Here is a 22,725-nt window from a genome sequence, read left to right as displayed (position 1 = left end):
GTGTAATTGTCTTTAGCCGTCTGATATTCTGATTGCAATTTCATATCATTTATATATGTTTTTGTCATCATCAAAAAGGGGGAGATTGTTAAAGCAAGATTTGTTCTGATCAATATTCTTAGTTTTGATGATAACAATGTATATGAATTTTGTATGAGATAATGTGGTACTCTAGTACTATGCAATTTCCATTTCAGGAATTATATAAAGAGTATGCACAAAATCAGCGCAAGAAGCACTGACTCAGAAGGTTCAGCATGCAACATCAGAACATGGTCTGGCAAGACATCAGAAGATGGTCAAGCAGAATCAGAACATGGTCTATGGAAGCATCAGAAGGACTTGAGATCAGAAGCAGAAGCACTGAAGTTCTCATGGTATCACTCTTAGAAGCACTTCAAGGTCAGAAGACAAGAAGATGCTCTGCACCAAGATGTTTGACTCTGATGATATTCAAATGTTGTTTACACAAACATCAGATCAGAAGCAAGTACAAGATGGCAGGCTACGCTGACTGACAAAAGGAACGTTGAAAGCTGTTGAAGGCAACGTCAGTAGACACAGCGAAAGCAAGGCTCGAGGTAGTTGACAAAAGAGTGAAACATTAAATGCAATGCTGTACGGATTACGCAAAGCATTAAATGCTCCCAACGATCATCTTCTCAAAGGCCTATATATTGAAGTTCTGATGAGAAGCTGAATAGAACACTTGCGCAAATATACAGAAACGCTGTCAAATTCAAAAAGCTCTCTAACTTCATCATCAACCTCACTACATTGCTGTTGTAATATCTTAGTGAGATTAATCTTAAACTTAAGAGAAAATCACAGTTGTGATAATAGCTTTATTAGAAGCATTGTAACTCTTAAAAGAATTTGTTTACATTAAGTTGTAAGAACTAGAGTGATCAGGTTGTTGATCAGTATACTCTAGAAAGTCTTAGAGGGTATCTAAGCAGATTGTTCCTAGAGTGATCAGGTTGTGATCAGTATACTCTAGAAGACTTAGAAGTTGTCTAAGTGGAAAATCATTGTAATCTCGTGTGATTAGTGGATTAAATCCTCAGGTGAGGTAAATCACTCCAAGGGGGTGGACTGGAGTAGTTTAGTTAACAACGAACCAGGATAAAAATCATTGCGCAAATTGTTTTTATCTTACAAGTTTTAAAGCTACACTTATTCAAACCCCCCCTTTCTAAGTGTTTTTCTATCCTTCAATAGTGGCTCTCCAAATAGTGTCTTTTAGAAAGTCTTATCCCTCTGTACTTGCTCTTGCAATGGCTTATATACGACGGCATGCAAGTAACACATCAACGACATAATCTGCCCTAGTATGTTTCTCCTCTAATATATCCTGATGAGTTGGATTAGGTGGATCTCCGTGAGCATATGGTGACATGTAAGGATGTATCGTCTTGTATTTTTTATGTTTTGCTGGAAATGAGAAAGGGAAAATGTTTGACATGCATTTGACTCAAACCCCGTCCGAAGATATATTTTTGTATTAGTTGCAGAGATGCATATTCGTATTCATTTTTGACAAAATCAGAGTGTGTCTCACTTACGAATGAATGAGATGCGCATGAAATACGTCTGAAAATATATCTTCGAATTATAAAAACATTTTTTGTTTTTCACAAAGTGCGTGAGCACTACTAAGGGTATAAAAAATAATGCCCTTTTTTACTGACCTAATTGTCATTCCAACTCAAAATAAACCGGTTCAAATACTCGAATTTGTTTCAATTCGAGCTCAAAAAACGATGCCTAAAGAATGAGGTTATGTCGGTTGAGTGGTTTGAGGTCGACTTGACCTAGGGATGGTAAGCAGACCCGAACCTGCGAGGTCCACCAGCACCCGAACCGAGTCAACGGATGAAAACCCGAGTTGACTGGGTTTTGTTTGGATCCGGGTGCCACCCGATATTTCGGATTCGGGTTTGGGTGAAAAAATCCGAACGCAACGGATATGGACGTGGGTGTTATTTTACCACCCAAACAGTATTTGAGTTTGAGTTCGACTGCGAGTTTGGACAGAATAAAACCCGCACCCGACCGACTCGTTGTCATCCCTAACTCTACCGAACTGAAGTCCACCCTATAATATAACATAATTATAAATATTGAAAATGTGATGAAAAACTGAACGAGTGGACAGGGCAACTCCCTTGAAAGCAGTGCAAGTGTCAAATATGTACATTTTATCACGTATGTGGCAGTGGATGTCAGGCAATATATGAATCCAAAATCCAATGAGTAAGCAAAGAAACAAGAAAATATTGAAACAAATATATGTTTGTGTAATGTAACAAGTCATGGTGGGTACGCAACTTGTTAAATTAGTACGGATGTTTGTCACTCTAACTTCTTGTTTAGCAAATGGTTTTCATGCAATAATAGATCTTGTACCAAACAGACCTAATTATAGCCCATGTGAGAGTGATATAACGTGTTTGCTTACATGAATGAAGGGGCAATTTTTGGTTTGGTTTTTAGTGACTAGATACATACAAAATGTTACCTTTGTTTTCTTGGTTAATTGTCTGAACCAATAACTTTTGGTTTACTGTGGTTTCTAGAGTTGGTAGTATTAAACTTTGATCAAATAAATTTTTTTTGTTCTGTATTGTGTATGTTTGAAATATCATATTTAAGTGGTCTAGTACCATAGTTGATAGTGTAATTTTAAAACCGACTTTATTGTAAAATTTGGGTTGCTTTTGACTATGTTTATGGTGGATTGTTGTATAAGATTTAAAATTTGTTATAGTTAAATTGTATTTAAATAGGGTTTATAAAATATTTGTCATTCTAAAAAGTGGTTAAACATTACCTCTAATTATTTCGTTATATATGAATGAACCATAGCTAACATGCACATAACTTTTAAAAATGTTAGACGATTTAAAAGTAGAACACTAATATTATTCGCTATTGATTGTTTTATTGTGTATGTATCGACTAGTGCAGACAAAAGATGGAGAGACAGACGATTTCATCATTCCAATATGTTTGCATCACTGTTGAACTCTAAGTCCTACCTTTTTACCTTAATTTTATATGTACTCACGGAACACATCCAAGAGCTAGCACCGAGATGCAAGTTTTTTGTAAATGATACAGTCTTATTTGAAAAGTTGAAAGAGGATTTAAATGAGAGATTGTACACTTGGAGATGGGCTTTAGAAACGTATGATTTTTGCGTAAGCAAAAGTAAGACGGAGTATATGGAATATAAGTTCAGTAAAAGAATAAGTGTTTCTAACGTAGAGATGGAAATTGTAGACCATATCATCTCTCAAGTCACACGCTTCAATTATTTTAGGTCCATAATACAAAATTATATAGAAATATAAGAGAATGTAAACCTTCAAATTTAAATAGGGTGCCTGAAATGGAGAAGGACTTCGGGAGTTTTATGTGACGCAAAGATAACGTTTAAGCTGAATGAAAAATTATATCGAATTACAGTAAAACCTACAATGTTTTATAAAACAGATGATGAGTAATTGAGATTCAAACACAAAAGTAAAATAAATATAATAAAAAAGATGATATTGCTTTAGATGTGTAGGAAATTAGATTACCTGATGCAGATGTACCAAGTAAATTTTATTAGTGTCGATGTACCAGGTAACTACAGGTGAAATTATATTACACGATCATGACATGTACCTAAGTTTCAGGTGTTGAAAACTTGTAATAACTGAATTAATATTTGATAGCAAGGTTTTGAAGAAACAATGACCAAAATTTAAATTTTGTACACTACATGAAAAAGGAAACTATTTTTTGGATGCTAACATGTACTAGATACATGATTTGGTTTTATAACCATTTAATTGTTATAGCAAAACTTGACCTTATTCACTGAAACGACATGGTTGCTTTTACTTCACAGATTTTGTCTTTAACATGATAGTGGCAGTTCTTTCATTTGAAAGACAAATAATTACACAGTTTGTTGTTTTTACTCACTGTAGCATGTTTTGCTGGCTGGCGTTTAGCCTGGATGAATGGAAGACTTTCCAGTGGTTTTGACAGCTTATTGATGGTAACAATTTATTGTTGTGAATTTATTTTATTTTTAATTTTTAATTCATATATGATAAACCATTTAAACATATATATTAATTTATGCTAATATATCCTTCATTCCATACGTCAAAAAATTTACACCGTCAATTATTCAATCTTCTCAAGAGAAAGCAGATACAACTTAAAAGCAATTACTTGAACATGTATTAGTAATAAATATTTAAAGATAGAAAAAAATTAAAATAGAGGAAGAATTTTGCTTAATCACCACCATTCTTTCCTATTTGTTTTTAGATTTTTTCCATAATACTTTCATTTTTTACTTAGAATATATAATATTTATGTCTCCACTATGGCAATTATGTTTCTTAATTTTCACACTAATATATTCATAGTACTTTTCAAAGCGGCAAGAGCCGAACAGTCAAATTTAAAATTTTAAGTCTTAAAATTTTAGACTAAAAGAGACTAAAAATTATTTTTGTTATGAATATTATATACTACTAGCGTTGTCCGCTTTTTTAATGTGCACAGCAGAGAAAAATAAATGTCTGTACATCTTTTAAAGAGGTATTTATATTGTATGACACATTTAAAAAAATGAATAGTTAGACACAACATAAATGGCTTCGTTTAAAATTGTGTTATGAGTCATACGTTCTTCCGACATGACCCTAGGACACTAATTCAATAACACATATGTCTCTTCCAAAGTTTGAGTTATACGTCCTGCTAAAATCTAATTCATATATAGACAGTATTAGTAGAAGACAACAAATTTAAGATACCATCTCATGTATGATCTCTAAACATGATAATAATATTATTACACTTTGAGAATGGGAAACAAACACATGCATTAAATTGTATGCAAAGACCGGGGCATACATTGCATCATATTATCGTGTGTAATCAATGACGCTCTTTATGAGGAAGGCCGAACATGAAATCTTTATGGGAAGAATTATCTTTTTTCCTGCAATTGATTTCCACAGTAATGAGCAAAAACGTAAGACTACAACATTATAATCTTTTAGAGAAAAAAGATAGTGTAGTATTAATAGTAATTAGTGTAATATACTATTTTTCATACCTTGAAAATAGTCGAATCAATTCTTCATACACCCCTTTATCAATGAAGTCTTGAGTTTTAAAAAACTACAAATATATCACGAAATATATGATCAAGAAACTAATACATTTAAAATATGTTACTCGTAAAGTATAATTTGGTTTAGTATAAAATATAAATAATGTAATACCTGAAGAATAGAGATAGATTGTTTTAGTGTAGATTTGGTAGAACAACAACTCTTTTCTATGCTTGAATTACATAGATTCTTGCTAAAAAAAAGTGAAATAATTAACTTAAATAATATACATGGTTTTATATCCATAGATAAACAAATAAATAAACATTAAATCAATGCCTCCAAAAATATGTTAGGACTAAAAAGTTGTAAACGAATAATATAAATACCTCTCCATCCTTTGAGATAATATTTCTCTTTTCACCATTTTCCAGAGTTGTGTTTTATCTGTTATGACGGTGGAGCTCCAACCAAGAGAGTAAATCTGCAGACGCTTTACCTGTTTTAATAAGGATGATAAAAGTATTAGTGAAATGGTGATGAAAAATGCAACAAATAGGTTTTTCACATTTACTTTGCATAAACATGTAAATACACCTTATTGTCGGGTTTGTCGATGGAAGAAATAGTTTGTTCGTCCTTCCATGTGCTCCATTTATCTTCAAAGTGTCCCATCTAAAATTTATTGCACAATAATAGTGAGAGGAACAATGACCCAGTTGACATAATACAATGACATTAGAAAAATGATTCGGTATAACACACTTTTGCGTTGTAGTGAGGTTCAACATTCTTCTGTCTCAACTCCTTACATAATTGAAAGATTTCACTGTACTTTAGCTTGCCTGTATAGGAAACCAAAGGATAATTTTAGAGTTAGTCATTAGCAAAAAATACAAAATATTCAATCGTATTTACTGTAAAAAAACATCGAATTAATGAAAATGAATATTTATATTGTAGTTAGTGGATACCTGCGGGTGCGATAAAAGAATTTGTTTAAAGACTACATTTTTTGTATATTCACCATCTTCTCCCTGTAATTTTCCCTCTCTGATCAAAACTCTTGTCGTAGTTTGTGAGACACCTCTGGATAAAGAGACATATAACTGTCCATGACTGAAAACATGTCGTGGAAGATATATTCCAACATTTGGAATGGTTTGTCCTTGTGCTTTATTTATTGTAATTGCAAAACTTAGTCGTACAGGAAACTGCTTTCTACTTAATACAAAAGGCAACCCATCACTTGCAGACGTTTTTATTTTAATTATTGGCAAGAAAGCTCGTTTTCCCGCGTTGCTTCCTGTCAAGATTTCCACATCCAACATATTCATAAATAAACCACGACATAGTAATCGTGTCCCATTACACAGTCCATATCTAGGATCTAGATTTCGCAACAACATCAATGGTGCACCTTTTTTTTTATCTTTAGAATATGTGGTGGCAAACTACCCTGTGCAATTGAGTTTAAAAATTCTTGCTGGTATAAATTATGAGTATCCCCTTCAACCTCGTCAAACGACAACAACTCATGTTCTTCTCCTGGAAACTGATCGATGATTATATCATTCAACTTTTGAACCTCGTCATTTGTTAGGGTCAAAATAGCTCTCTGTACCATATAAGGGGCATCCCATCCATGCAATTCTAATTCAGGAAAATATGTTGGATAAGTACTTGTATAGAATGTTCACCCTCCCACGGGATTGCAATTTGTGAAGGTAACCTCACCATGTCATCTGGTTTGGTAGGTTCAACACCATCACCAACGCGAATAAGAAATTCTGCAAACTCGTGGTCATGGAGTGACCGCATATTTTGACGCAACCGCAAAATCTTGGTATGAGCCCATATATGAGACTGAACAATACACGCTGAAATCATTTGCGCCTTTGTACCTTTCTTTACAACAGGAAGAACTTGACGAAAATCACCCCTCATGACCATAAATTTTCCACCAAATGGAGCATTGTTGCTACAAATATCTTGCAATGATCGATCTAAGGCTTCTAAACAATTTTTGTTTATCATCGGGGCTTCATCCCAAATTATTGCAGCTGCCACTCTAATGAGGTTTGCACGATCTTTTTTCTTTTGAATACCACAGATGGAACCCGGTTGTATCTCGATAGGTATCTTAAATCGAGAGTGTGCAGTCCTACCACCGGGCAACAGTGTTGCAGCTATGCCAGATGATGCAGTTGCTAAGACAATTTCTCCTCTATTTTGTAAAGTTGCCAGTAATGTTCGATAAAGGAATGTTTTACCTGTTCCGCCTGGGTGTTGAAAGTATTTTTGGGTAAATATTTTCGGTAATATATCGTATCCACAGGGATTGGTTAATATCACTGCCGTTCTATAGTTGTTTATTTTGAGTTAGGAAAATTGAGTTGGTTTGTTTTATGATTCTAATAATATCAAAAGTAAACAATAAATTAAAAGCGAGTAATGAACTGTTGTTAACGATTAGAGAAATATGTTGAACCTTAGGGTTCATCAACCTATTCCTATACAATTATCAATTAATTCACAATTGAACAATCTTTTGAATCATTATCTTCACTTATCCTCAAATAAGATTCCATGTCTGCAAATCAAATTAGATAACTCTTACCGGTATGAGATTCGATCTCTCCAAATATCAATAACGATAATAGTAATTAAGAACGATAATTATGAAAACTCAATCCCAATTCCATCTCTGCAAATTGGTATTGAATCAATATAGTAACCTAGGGCAAAAGTTAAATCCTTTCTTTCGATCAAAGATTCAACGATAATTTAAGAATAAAAACAAGATTTCTTATTGATAATGAATTCAAACAATTGTTCACAGGAATTAATTAATGGTATTGTATATTCATAGGTTAACTACTACCTTAGATTCAACACGAGGGGTTTAGCTCTCCATAGACATGAAGAACACACAAAGATTAATGGAAGAATTCATCTTCATCAAAGGAATGTCTTCGCTTGATAGAGAATTGGTCTTCAATTGATGATTGTGGCTGCACCTTCAGATTGCTCTCCTAATTTCGCTCTTCCCAAAAAGTTATTTTTCTCTTGGAAGCTAGGGCTTTTAAATAGAAGTTTTGGGCTTTTAACGCCGAGGCCGCGGCGCGGTATCGGACTGGCGCGGCGCGCTTCAAAACAGAGATATTTTCGCGGCGCGCTCTAGAAACTCGCGCGGCGCGCCCTTTGCAATTTCCATCTTTTTCTTCTGCCTTTGAGACTTCCAGCTCTCTTTCCTCCTCATGTTCTTCTCAAGCTTCAATTCAGCTCTAAACCTGCAACAATAACACCCACAAGTGATTCGATTTGCTTTACGCACGAACTAAACTTGTTCAGTTCAATTCTTAATAAAAAAACCTATGGATTTATCACATTTTGCATTGGTTTGGAAACTAAATCACTTCTATTAACACATGAATTTATCATTAATTTACTCCTAACAAACTCTCCCCAACTTAGAGTTTTGTTTGTCCCTAAACAAAATTACTTACCTCCAGCAAAGTTTACCGACAATCATGCAACAAGTTCTTCAAAAAGTTTTTTCTCAAGTGGTTCAATCCAGTAACTAAGTCAAATACTCCTCTTCTACCTGCAAACTCAGAATATATACATGAAACAAACTTTGAAAGCAAATTACCTCCAGAAGTTCAAAACACTACACAGTTGCTTGAACCAGCACTAATCACTCTTATCAGAAAATATGATGACTCAAAGAGGGGTTAAACACTCATCCAAACAATTAAATCAACAAAAATCCATATCATACGTTCACCAAATTGCTAGCATCAAGTACTGTGGAATCTGAGAATCAGAAGGTCTTTCTATGGTTGTAATGTGGTTTAGATTCAAAGAAAAGAAGATAATCAAGGGTTGTTCCTAATATAGGGAAGCATCCAATTCATAACTTATTTCTTTTTCTCTAAAACTCTAATTCCTTTACCTGTCCATCTTTTTTTCATTCATTCGTAGCTTGATTCTTCGTTTTCACTTTTTTTTTCAACAATCGTTATATTCAAACGTTGTTACTTCTCTTTTTTTTTTCAAGCTACGACTTTTTTTTTCTTTCACCGATTACCATAAGTACTTACTCTTCTTTTGACTGTGACTCTCCCCAACTTGGAGATCAACCTGTATTCAGATTATATGAATGCTCCCCTACTTTCTAAAAAGGGTCAAAGAGAAAACACATCACCAAATTTTATGGTTGATGATCCAGAACAAAACTTTTTATTGAGATCAAAACTCACCAGGTATTTTCCTTGGTGCATATTATGATGCTTATCTTGACCTCAGGCTCAAAGAATGGTTAGCAAAAGATCACACTCTCACAGAAGAAATTAAGTTGCATGTTTAGAATAGGCTAAAAGAACTCTCAGATTCAAACAATTGCCTAAATCACTTTCACAGATTTCCACAGACGATGCAACAACCGGTTTAGCATGATACAAACACGTCAAAATAATTGATGGTCTCCTGCATATAATAAACAATGGAAAGCTTTCCTCACAATGGTTAAGGCTAAGCTGATCCAATAAACAATGTACCATAAAGAACTTCTGACAGTATTTACTAACACCTTAAGTTTCATTGCACACATTAAGAGTTTGAGTTTGAAAATTCATACCTGCTTTGTTACTTATTGAAAAAGTAAGTGAAACTGAAAAATTTTGAACATTCACTTCCTACCACTTTCATACATGTTGCTTCATTGTTGATATTTTGCTTGAGATTTTCACTATGCTGTAGAAACTACTCATTCTAAACTGGGGATAAAAGAAACGATAAACAAAAATTGAAAAATGCAAAAGAGTAAATCCACCCCCAAACTTGAACTAAACATTGACCTCAATGTTTCGTAACAAGCCCGAGAGGGTTGACTCACAGAGGGTATTGCAATATCCATTGCCTCTTCCTAGCTTTCACCAGAAAGGTTCCCTTATTATTTCCTGAAATAAAAATAAACATAACAAAATAAAACATTAGAAGCGTGGTTTGCCTCCCACGAAGCGCTTCGTTTAACGTCGCATGGCTCGACGGTTCATGGTTGAATCATCAACCAATGTCTCTTTTCCTTGGTACTTTTCTTACCAATGTGAAGCCCCAAAAGTATTTCATGTTTGCTTGTTTGGTTTCTTCATCCTTAATTCTTACCACTTCAACTCGCGATCTCTCTTCCTTCATTTGTTTTTTCCTCTCCTCAAGAGAGATAACCTCCTTACCCGTTAATTTCTTCGTCGGTGAGAACCTATCCTTGACAAATGTTGGCTTTAACTTTAAACCTTCTAAAAATGGGATGGTGATTTGCAAACGGCTAAACATTTCCATTGGTCGAAAGCAATGACTCTCCTTCCCTTCTTTATTAGGAACTTGTGGAGGAAGTAATTCCAATGAGAGTTTATGCTCATTTGCATTACTACTCTTCTGCAACTCTAAGTCCACCCACTACAACGAGGAAGGGCTATTAAAGCGCTTTTTTTGGCCTATAACAGCGCTTTAAAGCGCTGCCAAAGCCAGCGCTGGCATAGGCTACGAAAGCGCTTTTAAAAGCGCTCTGGTAGGCCCCCCTATAAGAGCGCTTTTCTGGAAAAAGCGCTCTTGTAGGCCCCCCTTTAAGAGCGCTTTTCAGGAAAAAGCACTCTGGTAGGCCCCCCTTTAAGTGCGCTTTTTCCAGAAAAGCGCTGTGATAGGCCCACCTGTGAGAGAAAAAATTAAAAAAAAAAAACGCAACATACTAAAGCGCTTTTGTAAAAGCGCTCTTATAGGGTGGGCTTTAAGAGCGCTTTTTCCAGAAAAAGCGCTCTGATAGCCCCCCCTATAAGAGCGCTTTTACAAAAGCGCTTTAGTATGTTGTTTTTTTTTTTTTTTTGCTTTTTTAGTAATCTTTGGCAGCGCTTTTAAAAAGAAGCGCTTTAGTATGTGGGCCTTTAAGAGCGCTTTTTTAAAAAGCGCTTTAGTAGCTAAATGAGGTATTTTAATGTGCAGCCTGTAATTTAATCCTCCCAGTCGACCTGTAATATTTTCGACCTGTAATATGTTTTCAGCCTGTAATATTTTCGACCTGTAATTTATTTTCGACGATATTATTTCAGCCATCGGTAAGACAATATATATATATACTAATATAATACCATTATAATATCCAATATTATATATATACATCATTACAACATCAATAATATTATAGTACTTCAATTCGACACAAATCCTACATGAAAAAGCGCTTAATATAAAAATGACACAAATCCTCTTTTATTTCTTCCAACTTAAGTCTCGGGTATCCAGTGGCACGGAATTCGTCAAGGTACTACAAAATAAAAACAAAATATGAATGATACATTTAGTTAAATGTAATAAATTATATGAAATTATCTTAAGTTATAAATTCATACCGTGATCGGAATCTCTAATTGATTTGCCTGAAGGATTTCTTTCATAAACCTCAATACAAAGTATCCGCAATCGTAACTGTTTTTCTGTTGCGGGCACTACATAGAAAAACAAATACGATTCTATAGTTGTGCATTGTTTTATCAAGTAGCATAAATATATTATAAGCAACATTGTGAAAAATAATGTACCTGCACTTGGATCCAAGTAATGTTGCTAGATTTAGTTCGGGATACCTGTGCGTCCCGTTGACTTCGGAACACTTGTATTGATCTAATTAACAAATATATAAAAGCATATGTTTAGATCAATCCCACAAATAAGTAAATATATATATATATAAATATATATTTAGAACGATCCCACTTACAAATCAACGATGTCCTTCATGGCCGGATAATTGGTCCATTCACCATTTACCGAATTCAGATAATACACGACTTCCCTTATAGGGTTGATAGCAAGCAGCAACCAGTGTGCTCTATAAATAAAAACAATAGGTTATATGAAAATTTTGCTATACACAAAAGAAACAGAGATTAGATGAACAAAGAATGAGAAACTAACCCTACTGGTCGGGTATTATACGCCCAAAGATGCAGACATTCTGTATTGCCGGTGGACATGAATCTATCTACTAAGCACTGTCTAACTGATTCCGGTTCCGAATCAATTGCCATTCCGCTGCAGTGGGCGGAAGACACGAAACGGAATCTGTTAGACAACGGAGTCCCGCGCAACACTCTGTCATACAACAACCTTAAATAAAAACATAATAAACATTAGATTATTTTCATTGAAATGTGTAAATAAATTATATTGTGGGACTAATTAAATAATATATCGGATGAGGGAATATTACCGAATGTATGAGTGCATGTTATTGACGCCTAGTTGATCATGCTTAAAAATCTCCTCCAAGTCATCAAGTGTAATAAGTGACTTGAATTCAATACCGAAGACACTCTCATCCATAACGATTTCACGTGCAGCACCATCCGTCAAATCGGACATATCAACCATTGTTGCGAGCGTCGACCGGTACCGAGGCACAAAAGCACCGCCTTTTTTTCCCGCTGGCTTCGGAGGACCAGTGGGTGGTACGGTACGAACTTGCTGCGTCACTTGTTGTGACTCTCGAGCGGATGCCTAAAAATCATATAAGTTATGTAAAATATAAAATCATGCAGATTTAGATTCAGATTAATTATTAACACTTTAAATGTACCTCTTTTAGTGATGCAACGGACTCCTCCTCCTGTAAAATCCCTTTACCCTTAACTGTGGGTTTTATAGGAGCAGTCTAAAATTAAAATGTAAAAAATAATTAATAAACGGTTTAGAATTGACATTCGAAAACTAAATGATTCATAATCGTTTTCAATATACCTCATCACTAATGGTAATGAGCTCCGAGGGCCATGCAACAAATGATCCTATTGCATCTCGCAGCAATGTCGTCTCTGAGACCATGTCAGGTACCGGTAGCATCGCATCATGATCTACTACAACATCCACCGATACTTTCAGGTGTCCATCCGGGAGCGGTCTATGGTGAAGTAAATCTCCCAAAGTGTTGTGCACTTTTCCCTTGCCAACTAGTCGATAACTCGGTTCCGATAAGTATAGTTGGCAAGATGAAATGCCCTAAACCAATAGTAAATATAAAGTCATTATCATTAATAAAATAGAACAATTTAAAAGGAAAAAAAATTATAATTACCTCGGGAAATTTCCTTTGATAGTTGATACTAGCCTTATCACTAGTTTCTTTCACCGATGAAGTGTTGCACTTTTCTCTCATATACGCCTCTTTATCTCTTTGCAATTCAGAGACTTGTGCTTGCAATTCCGCCAACTTTTGCAACACTTCTTCATTTGAAGGATTTCTTCTCCTAGGACTCTTGTAAAAAGAGGTTGGAGTCACACCATGACCCTTACCCCTCACCCGACCGGGATACTCAGGAGCATCTAGTGCTCTACTAAGTATGCTCCCCTCTCCGGTGGATGCCGATTGCGACAAGGTCTCCTGTAATTCATTTACATTAAAAAATCATTTATATATTAAAAAACATTTGATTTAATTAAAGACACAGTATTATACTTACACATTCAGTAAAAACTCTCTGAACTTCGGGATCGACAGCATGATCCTTGCCCACACGAGCTTCCCTCCACAACACATGTTCAGGAAGTGAGGTTTCCTCACTTTTAGTCTCCTCTAACTATGCATTGACACAAATGATAAAATCATCAAATAAAACACATTTAGACAATTAATTAAAACGCATTTCTATTTACTTACAATTTTATCCTCCAAGCGTGCATATCCCAAACGCCCTTTTTTGTATGGATATGCGGGTTTGGATGCTCTCGCACTATTCTTGGCACTCCTTTTCCGAAAATCTTCATCTCTTTGCTCTACAAACTTAGCCCAATCTTCTTCACCAATGAAGATCTCATACTTTTTTGGCCGTCCCGGTGCCTCTTCAAGAAAGTTTCCATCTTTATCCTTAAGATAAGTGTTTGTCAAAAAAGCTTTCCACCCTCTATATCTTTTGCCGGCCAAACCAAGTATGTAGCGTCTACGATCATCTGGTATCTCAAAAGTCCTCTGCAAAAAAACATACGCATAGTGTGTTAGTATAAGTAATTTAAACAATTTATCGTCAAGATAATAACAACAATTAACCATATATGATATATACCTGAAGCTCGTCCCAAATCGCGTCTTTTTTCTCATCCATGTCTTTGCTTTTCATATTCCATCTAGCTACGGAGACCGGAATATGCATACGAACAAGTGTACCAATATAACTTGTCAACTTTGCAGAATTAGGACCAATTGCTTGTTTATCAGAATTCCATTCCAATCGGTATACTAATCCTTGGTCTCTATGTCGAACGATTCCCTTCATGATAGTGATGCCTCGTGCAACTTCTTTTGCTTCAGTATCAGGTGGAGCATTTGTATCCGTGGCATCTCTTTCTTGAGCATCTCTTTCTTGTGAGTTTTCAGGTGGAGCATCTCTATCCGGAGCCATTTAACCTGTATCAAACAAACTAAAGCACATTAGTACACTATTAATAAGCTAACAATCTATACAAGTAAAATGGAAGTCAAACCATGCATGTACAAGTAAATCGGAAACGAAATCGGTACAAATCAAAATAAGCGTCAAAAAATAAAGTTGTCGGAATTGAACGAAATTTACATGGCTATGGTAAAACGTCCCCACGGACTCAAAAATAAAGTCGGTTTTCCGAAATTCAGACCCTAAGCCCGACTTTTGATTACGGGCAGAAGCAAAACCGATAAAAAAACAGTCCCGAAATGAACATATAAGTGCATGAGCAGCTCCGGAATCGTCAAAATAGTATAGTTACATGTAAAGAAGTCGACAAACGGATACATGGTTCAAAAGTTATGTACAAAACGAGAATATGCACCAAAATTGAATAAGTACTATACTATTGATTAAAAAAATCGGTACAAATTGAATAAAACAAATTAGTCGGAATATGTATACTATTACCTTTATCACTAACGTCTCTTTCTTTTCTTGGTAGGATTGTGTTCTACGCGTCTCTTAACAACGCGGACGGTTGGATTGATCCAAATACCCTCATTATGATCATTTCTAGTACAAGATTCATTCTCATTTTGATCGTTTCTTGTACAAGATTCAATGCCAACACCAATATCACCTTGATCTTCAATGTTTTCATCTACTATTTTGTTAGATAAAAGCACTATAGACCATTTCGTACTTGTCGGATCATTGACATAGAACACTTGTTTAGCTTGAGAGGCTAAAATGAAAGGCTCATCTTTGTACCCTACCCTATTGAGATCCACTTGCAAAAATCCTGACTTATCCATTCGTATGCCACTATTATTTTCAACCCACTTGCAACCAAATACAGGAATCTGAAACTTCGCGTAATCAAACACCAAAATGCGCTCGATAACCCCAAAATATGACAAATTTGCAAATTTCGGATTTAAGTCATTCGCACTTGATATGTGCATTGCTTCAGCTACCAAGGTAACACCACTATTTTGCATAGTACTTTTATCATCCTGTTCTTTGGTATAAAATGTGTATCCATTAATAGCGTATGCGCTATAAGAAAGCACAATTACAGTTGGACCATAGGCTAAACATCTCAACCTTTCTGTTACTGAAGCAGGATCTGAACGATACTTTGAATAAATATGATCCCTAAACCACGGAATGAAACTTCGATTGTGCTCTCGTACTATCCAGTTCTCATTTCTATTTGGATTTAAATCTCGGAGAACAACCTTGTGCATTTCAACATACGGCTCAACCTCAATCTCATTGTGCAGAACATACAAGTGCGCTTGATCCCGTTCGACCATTGATACTGTCACAACTTTATTTCCAATTAGCCTTTTTCCTTCTTTTTTTTCGACAATATGAGATTTGGGGAGTCCAATTGATTGAACATTTGACAGATATTCAGTACAAAACTCAACCGCTTCTTCAACAACGTATCGTTCGGCAATACAACCCTCCGGTCGACTTCTGTTTTTCACGTACCCTTTTAATATTTTCATATAACGTTCAGCAGGGTACATCCATCTCATATAAGCTGGTCCGCACAATTGTGTCTCTTTCACAAGATGAACGACTAGATGAACCATTATGTCAAAAAACGAGGGAGGAAAATACATTTCAAGATCACATAAAGTAACAACTATCTCTTTTTGCAATGTTGGTAAGATCGCGGGATCGACCACCTTACTGCAAATTGACCTGAAGAAGAAACACAGCTTAGTTATTGCGCTTCTTACTTTTTCTGGCAGAATAGAACGTATACCTATTGGTAAAAAATGTTCCATTATAACATGACAATCATGCGTCTTCAAACTCTTTAACTTGAGGTCTTTCATGGACACAAGTCTTCTAATATCTGAAGAGTAGCCTTCTGGAACTTTAACTTCACTGAGGAACTTACACAATGTTTTCTTCTCCTTTCTAGATAGAGTGTAAACAGCAGGTGGCAGATATGTTCGTCTTCCTTTCGTCACGGGTCTCAATTCAGTTCTCATCCCCATGTTTGCCATGTCATTCCTTATGTTAACGCCATCCTTAGACTTTCCTGGTATATTGAGTAACGTACCTATAACGCTGTCAAATACATTTTTTTCAATATGCATAACATCCAGGAAATGTCTTACGTACAACGACTTCCAATATGGAAGTTCAAAAAAAATGGACTTCTTCTTCCACCCACCCTTGACAAGTGAATGTGCAAAAGGCTTGCCAAACTGAGTGCTCACATCTTTCACCTTTTCAAAAATTTGATCACCTGACAAAAAAGGCGGGGCTGTACCATGTTCGGCCTTTCCGTTGAATGCTTTTCTCCACCCACGGTAGTGATGATTAGAATTTAAGAATCTACGATGACCGAGAAAGACATTCTTCTGACAAAGATCCAATCGTGTCGTATCGGTTTCATCTTCACAAACGGGACACGCCTTTTGACCTTTATTGCTGTACCCGGATAAATTTCCGTATGCTGGAAAATCATTAATTGTTCCAAACAACATCGCCCTCAAGTTGAAACTTTCCTTCCTATACCCATCGTAAACCTCCACACCGTTGTCCCACAAAAACTTTAAATCTTCGATTAACGGTGCCAAGTATACGTCTATGTCATTCCCTGGTTGTTTAGGCCCAGAAATTAGCATTGATAACATCATGTACTTACGCTTCATACATAGCCACGGAGGTAGGTTATAGATCATAAGAATCACAGGCCATGTGCTATGCGAGATACTTTGAATACCATGCAGGTTCATTCCATCAGTAGACAATGACAACCGAAGGTTTCTTGCTTCTTTTGCAAATTCAGGATAATCAGTATCAACTTTCATCCATTGTGGTGAGTCTGCCGGATGTCGCAACTTTCCATCAATAATTCTTTCATCTGCATGCCAAGTCAAGTGTCTTGAATCGGTCTCACTACGATACATGCGTCTAAATCTCGGAATTATAGGAAAATACCATAAGACTTTAGCAGGAGACAACTTTTTCTTATATCGAGGGGCACCACATTTAGGACACTCATTCAACGCTGCATACTCGTTTCGAAACAAAACGCAATCGTTTGGACATGCATGTATCTTATCATAGCTCATGCCAATAGAGGACAACATCTTTTTGGCTTCATACGTTCGATTGGGAAGAACATTATCCTCTGGTAGCATATCTTTCATAAGGGCTAATAACTCTGTGAAACTTTTATCCGACCATCCATTGTCCGCCTTTAAGTTGTACAACTTTAACACCGCAGACAATCTTGTGAATTTTGAACAACCATCATACAACGGTTTCTCTGCATCGCTTACCAACCTCTCAAACATTTTGGGACAATCCGCAAGATCTTCTTCAAGCGCTTCTGCAATCTCTTCGACTCGATCGCAATCGTATGTGTCTGTGCAATCGTCGTTTGAAGCATACTTCCTATTACAACTCGACCCAGCATTCCTGTTACTTTTCTCACCATGCATTGTCCAACATGTATAACTTCTATCAATTCCAAACCGTAGTAAATGGGATCCCAACTGTTTCCCGTCAACCTTATCCCCATAACAGCAACCCAAGCAAGGACACGGCATTCGAAGCGGGTCTTCGGAGTGCTTAACCGCAAACTCAACGAATTCCCATACCCCTTTCTCGTACTCTTTCGACAATCGGTTTGATCTCATCCATGTCTTATCCATGACTTAATTAAGCTAAACAAATGCTTCTTGGTTTCTCTATCAGGTACTAAGGAATTCTGTCAAGATAATAAATAGCTATCATCATAATAGAATACCTAATCAGAATACCTAATCAGAATACCCGATTTCTTAAAGAAGACCTTACCTTATTTCAAGGTAATATAAGTCCACAAACCAAAAAAATGGTTGAGAGACACTAAATTGATATTAAATAGAACCATAAACAATAAACTATAAGCAGAAAATAACAAACTATAAGCAAGAAGAAAGGGATAGTAACCTGAGTTAGACTTGATGTGGGAGATGGGTAGGTTTGAATCGGCGTTGTACAAGTAGAAACCAGAGACTTCAAAGTAACTGTAAAATTAAACACACACGCACGATGCAGTTAAATACAAATATCATAAAAGTGAAGGAACTATATGCAATCTGTAGCACAAACTACTATGATTTTAGAAGTAGAAACCATAGACTTCAAAGTAACTATAAAAGTACACTTAATAGAATAATAATAAACCCACAACCAAATAACCATCCATAAACCCATGAAATTGCCTTACTATAATTTCACCATTACTATAATAACCTTTAACCTTCATCACCATTGACATAAACTACACAAATGCATCACAAAACTAGAACTCACATCATCACTAAATAACAAAAACAAAAACAAAAACAAAACTAGAACTCACATCATCATCAACAGAAGCAATCTAGTTATAATTACAAATTAAAAAAAATAAAAACCTATCTTTTGAAGTTTATGTCACTTAATATTTATTTATTTAACATATGTTATAACCATATATGTAGTATCACCGTACAAATATTTTAAAATAGAACTTTCACAGAAGTCGATGATGTTTATTGTCTCTGTTTTCATTTTTTGAGATACCTTAATTTAGGCAGCAACAGCAAGTAGTTTTGTATTCAAAAACTCAGTTACATTTCTAAATGAAATGTGGTAAGAGTGGAAGAAAATGTCCAAGAGTAGAAACACTTTAGTTCAAAATTATGTATCAATCAGTAAGTGTGTTGCTTTCTAGCATTTTAAGACATTATATTTCTCTTAATTTTTCTATTGATATCCATAACAGAAGAATGTATCACTGACTTCATTACTGTCTTCAAACCAGACCAGAAATTTCATTTGCAATTACAAGTTCTAAAATCCTAAAATCCCTAAAATCCTAAAATCCCTAAACAGAAAGTCCTCGCTGAAATTGCCTAAACCAGACCAGAATAGTGGGAAGATTTTACCTGAACAGAAGCAGCAAGAAGATGTTGATTTTGACCAAGAAAACCCTAAAATCCCACCCAAAGAACGGCGGCGGCAGCGGCGGCGGCGGCGGTGGCCTGAAGGTGAGAAGACGACGGAGAGTGGTTGAGACGGACGGTGAGTGGTTCAGACGTGAGGGTGAGTGGTTTAGAGGGTGAGTGGTTCGACGGAATAACAGTAATAGCGTGAGAGGAAGAAGAAGAACTTTCAGAATGTTTCTGGAAATTAAAATAAAAGAGCGTGTTTTAGTTTTAAAAATATTTAATGAGGGCTACAAGAGCGCTTTTCAAAAGCGCTTTCATAGGCCACTCTATACCAGCGCTTTCTCTTTAAAAGCGCTTTCGTAACCCCCCCCCCCCCCCCTTTAAGAGCGCTTTCAAAAGCGCTTTCATATCCACCCCCTATAAGACCCCTATAAGAGCGCTTTTGAAAAGCGCTGTCATACCCCACCCTTTAAGAGCGCTTTTGGAAAGCGCTTTCATAGCCACCTCCTATAAGAGCGCTTTTGAAAAGCGCTTTCATTGCCCCCCCTTTTAAGAGCGCTTTTCTAGCGTGTTTTTTTATTTTGTTTTTAACCAAACCTACGAAAGCGCTTTTGTGAATAAGCGCTGTTGTAGGTGCGCTTTTAAAAGCCAATTTTGGCGTAGTGACCCTATTCTCTTTTGAAAAAGTTTCAACTTTTGAAGTTTCTAACTCATTCATGACTTCTTTGATTATATCCTCCTTTTTTGTTCCTTCGACTAACACATCATCTACTTTTTTAGGAGGTCTTGGATAAGGTAGCTTCATTGAGAGCTCATACTCAACTTCTATATTTTTCTTGATGTTTACATACTCTATGTTATCCTTTTCAACAACATCTTCTTTGTCATCAACTTCCTCCTCCACTCTCTTCTTTCCAACATCCTCACCAATCACTTTTACACTCCTTATAGAAGTAGCATTGCAAGTTTCTACATAAGTCGTAGGGTTTTGAAAAGTTGAGACTTGACTTACGTTTTGCTCGGTTAAGAATTTGGTAAGTTGAGCATCTTGAGTTTCCCGGTTTTGTTGAATGGTTAAAGAGAATTGCATGAATTGATTCATGGTTTCCTCTAACTCAGAGGGTCCTCTTTGATAATCTTGAGTATAGTGTGAAAACCCTTGTTGTTGGTATTCATGGTTAGCCATCTGATACTCCATCGCATCTTCCGGTATGCCCCATCCGATATCATGAAACTCACTAACTTGAGGTGTGAACTGTGACACACTTTGAAAGAGATACTCCATTTGTTGAAAAAGGTTCTCGTTTTGAGCATGAATCGCGTCATTTGTATTTGGGTCAAACATTCTGACAAACAAACATCTACAAAACTAGCAAACAAGTGAAATAACAGAAAAAAAAAGAAAAACTCAAAATAAAAAACTAGTGCAATGCGAGCAATATTGACACCAATCCCCGGCAACGGCGCCAATTTGTTGAAAGTATTTTTGGGTAAATATTTTCGGTAATATATCGTATCCACAGGGATTGATTAATATCACTGCCGTTCTATAGTTGTTTATTTTGAGTTAGAAAAATTGAGTTGGTTTGTTTTATGATTCTAATAATATCAAAAGTAAACAATAAATTAAAAGCGAGTAATGAACTGTTGTTAACGATTAGAGAAATATGTTGAACCTTAGGGTTCATCAACCTATTCCTATACAATAATCAATTAATTCACAATTGAACAATCTTTTGAATCATTATCTTCACTTATCCTCAAATAAGATTCCATGTCTGCAAATCAAATTAGATAACTCTTACCGGTATGAGATTCGATCTCTCCAAATATCAATAACGATAATAGTAATTAAGAACGATAATTATGAAAACTCAATCCCAATTCCATCTCTGCAAATTGGTATTGAATCAATATAGTAACCTAGGGCAAAAGTTAAATCCTTTCTTTCGATCAAAGATTCAACGATAATTTAAGAATAAAAACAAGATTTCTTATTGATAATGAATTCAAACAATTGTTCACAGGAATTAATTAATGGTATTGTATATTCATAGGTTAACTACTACCTTAGATTCAACACGAGGGGTTTAGCTCTCCATAGACATGAAGAACACACAAAGATTAATGGAAGAATTCATCTTCATCAAAGGAATGTCTTCGCTTGATAGAGAATTGGTCTTCAATTGATGATTGTGGCTGCACCTTCAGATTGCTCTCCTAATTTCGCTCTTCCCAAAAAGTTATTTTTCTCTTGGAAGCTAGGGCTTTTAAATAGAAGTTTTGGGCTTTTAATGCCGAGGCCGCGGCGTGGTATCGGACTGGCGCGGCGCGCTTCAAAACAGAGATATTTTCGCGGCGCGCTCTAGAAACTCGCGCGGCGCGCCCTTTGCAATTTCCATCTTTTTCTTCTGCCTTTGAGACTTCCAGCTCTCTTTCCTCCTCATGTTCTTCTCAAGCTTCAATTCAGCTCTAAACCTGCAACAATAACACCCACAAGTGATTCGATTTGCTTTACGCACGAACTAAACTTGTTCAGTTCAATTCTTAATAAAAAAACCTATGGATTTATCACATTTTGCATTGGTTTGGAAACTAAATCACTTCTATTAACACATGAATTTATCATTAATTTACTCCTAACAAACTCTCCCCAACTTAGAGTTTTGTTTGTCCCTAAACAAAATTACTTACCTCCAGCAAAGTTTACCGACAATCATGCAACAAGTTCTTCAAAAAGTTTTTTCTCAAGTGGTTCAATCCAGTAACTAAGTCAAATACTCCTCTTCTACCTGCAAACTCAGAATATATACATGAAACAAACTTTGAAAGCAAATTACCTCCAGAAGTTCAAAACACTACACAGTTGCTTGAACCAGCACTAATCACTCTTATCAGAAAATATGATGACTCAAAGAGGGGTTAAACACTCATCCAAACAATTAAATCAACAAAAATCCATATCATACGTTCACCAAATTGCTAGCATCAAGTACTGTGGAATCTGAGAATCAGAAGGTCTTTCTATGGTTGTAATGTGGTTTAGATTCAAAGAAAAGAAGATAATCAAGGGTTGTTCCTAATATAGGGAAGCATCCAATTCATAACTTATTTCTTTTTCTCTAAAACTCTAATTCCTTTACCTGTCCATCTTTTTTTCATTCATTC

General features: G+C 35.8%; 1 pseudogene; it reads right to left on the bottom strand.

Annotated features, from left to right (window-relative positions):
• Positions 1-4,950: 4,950 nt before the first annotated feature.
• Positions 4,951-22,725, bottom strand: part of LOC131658486 (ATP-dependent DNA helicase PIF1-like) — a 59,499-nt pseudogene continuing 41,724 nt past the window's right edge.

Source organism: Vicia villosa, linkage group LG3 (genome assembly GCF_029867415.1).
Source record: "Vicia villosa cultivar HV-30 ecotype Madison, WI linkage group LG3, Vvil1.0, whole genome shotgun sequence".
Taxonomy (NCBI): domain Eukaryota; kingdom Viridiplantae; phylum Streptophyta; class Magnoliopsida; order Fabales; family Fabaceae; genus Vicia; species Vicia villosa.
Note: the sequence above shows the minus strand (reverse complement) of the source record. Positions and strands in the feature narration are given on the sequence as shown.